Below are 2629 nucleotides of genomic sequence, written 5' to 3'. Positions count from 1 at the left end.
GCTTCAAGCAACACAAATTATCAGCAAAGCCTCTCAAAGCACTGCTACACACTGTTTAAATATTTTGAATTATTAATGAGGAAAAAAAAAAAAATCACAGTTTCATTAAATGTCACTGCCCAATTAACAGGACAAAGCAACACAAAGGCACAACACTTGTACTGCTTTTTTATAATGAGCTGGGTCCTGATTCTGAGCATAATGTGGGATCCCTGAGTTTATCCAAAGTGCCTTTTTTCCAGCTGAATCTGTTCTTCCTTTTGCAATATCACTGATCATTTAGCTGTAGAGGACACTCTGCTTTTTCGTGCTCTCATCTGGCTGCTGCAGACTCTGCTTTGCCCCCCAGAGTATCCTTAATTAAGTGACTGCATTGTATGCAGCCTGCCAAGGGACACAGGGGTAGTGCACAGCTTGCATTCGAGCTCAGAGAGAGGCAGAAACAAAGACAGGAATGGGAATGGCAATGGGAATGGGAATGGGAATGGGAATGGGAATGGGAATGGAATAGGGACGGGCGTTCCTGTGGGAGGAGACAGCCTGCAGCCACAGAATGCCTGGCTACAACTACTCAGGCAGCAGGATTGGGCTCAAGATATCCAAAACCCAAAAAACTCTTTGGTAATCTGAAGCATTTGTGTTTTTTTCATGTAAAGAAGTGCAGTGCTTAACCCATTTATTGGTTTAATTAACAAGTTATCGTGGCTGGTGGTTTGTCCTTACAGTTCACTGAGAATGGAGAAGACAATGGCACAAATGCCAGGGTGTGGGGGGACAGCTGTGGCGGCTGTGTCACTTTTCTGTGGCACTCTGGCCACTCTGGATGTCACAGCCAGGAAGAAGAGAGCTCTGGCAAAGCTCAGCAATAGCTGAAGAATTCTGTTGTTGTTACAGAATCACAGAATCACCGAGGATGGAAAAAGACCACCAAGAATCCAAGCTGTGCCTGATCCCACCTTGTCACCCAGCCCAGAGCACGGAGTGCCACGTCCAGGTGTTCCTTGGACACCTGCAGGGGTGGCAAAAGCAGAGTGGCACCGACCCCACACACGTAAAGCCACAGCCCTCAAGTGACCAAGTGAGCTCCAATGCTCTGACACAATCGTGTAATTCCCAATTTGTTCCTTAATTGCTCTGCTTCCATTTTCTTTTATTTTTACATGGCAAACCAAGTGCTAGCGAGCCTTGCGAATGGATGAGGAAAGGAAAAGCTGTGTCACTTCTTTAGTGTGTGTTGGGTTGGAGACTCTCCTGGCACTCGGCATCATTCTTTGCTCCCTCCTGATTCCCTGGAGCTCCACTGACACGGCAGGGAGAGAATAAGAACAGGCAGGAGTGGTGTCAGCCTCACCACTGAGAGCCCTTGTTGATCATCAAAGGACTCGTACAATCTTTGCCATTATTTAGGAAATGGCCCCGTGAATGTGTCAGGTGCCTCCTTCAGGAGAGACAGCATTTTACAGACTGGCAGAGCAGCAGGCTCGGGAAATGACACAGCAATGGAAAACAAAGATCTCTGGAAAAGGGTTTTTCACATGGAATGGAAAACAAAGATCCTTGGAAAAGGATTTTTCCAGACCTAGTAAGGGCCTGCTGGAATAAAGGAGCTGATCATGGTGACTGTTAGCATAAGCAAGTTCAAATCTGCAAAGCTGAACTAATTTGCACTGATTTGCAATAACTTGCCCAAACTCACTCAGAAAATCCATATGATGACCTAATATATCCTTATGGATGGAGAATGTCCCATTCTCTTCCTCCTCCCAGTTTTCACTAGCTCTGTCCTGGGAAGAACAGAACTGTATTGCTTGAATTTCAGTGGGAGGCTTCTCAGACTGCAGCACCTGTGCAGATTTCAAAGGTTTCTGAATGAAAAGAATCAGGAGATAAATGAGAATGAACTAACTCATCAGCATAATCAAAATAATAATTTAGTCACATTACAACTCAGATAGAAACAGCACCCCAAATGGGAAGCAGGATATAATTAGCCATACTTTCAAGCAGTATTAATGAACCTAACAATCTGGTTAATATAACTGCTCAGTAATTGATGCATGCAAATTTAATGTTGCTATTGCCATTAATGGCAAAGAGAAGTTTGAGAGGAGATGACAGAATATGTTTGAATTAATGCTCTGCAAGGTGAAAGGCAGGGCACTGACTGCTGTTTTAGCAGCCTGAATCCCAGACACTGATTCATCAACTCCCACATCTCAGGAGCAGCTGTAGGACCCTGGCCTGACCTGGGCTTTGGGTGGGGCTTAGCCCTCATTTCCACTGAGTGGAGTCTGAACTACTTGGTAAAGGTTAAAGATTCTGCTGCATCCTCAACAGGGTCAGGATTTCACATCCAACACCCCTTGCTGGTTTTTAGGAGAGATGGAATTAGATGTACAAAATCTGATGTTATAAAGGTGCCCTGAAAAGGCAATAAAAGCAATTCTGTGTATTTTTAAAGAGCAGGGTTGAATAGGGAAGAAATAAATTCATCAGACCACAAATGAATTTGCCACACAGATAAAATAAACTTTACTATCTGATCATCACATAAGATTCATCACAATGGAAAAAAAAAAAGGCAAAACCCACGAATAATTAAGTCAATGTGCATATCAGATTCTGAATC

This window comes from Vidua macroura, chromosome 17, assembly GCF_024509145.1.
Source record: "Vidua macroura isolate BioBank_ID:100142 chromosome 17, ASM2450914v1, whole genome shotgun sequence".
Lineage (NCBI taxonomy): Eukaryota > Metazoa > Chordata > Aves > Passeriformes > Viduidae > Vidua > Vidua macroura.
The sequence above is the reverse complement of the archived record's forward strand: the minus strand, read 5'-3'. Positions refer to the sequence as shown.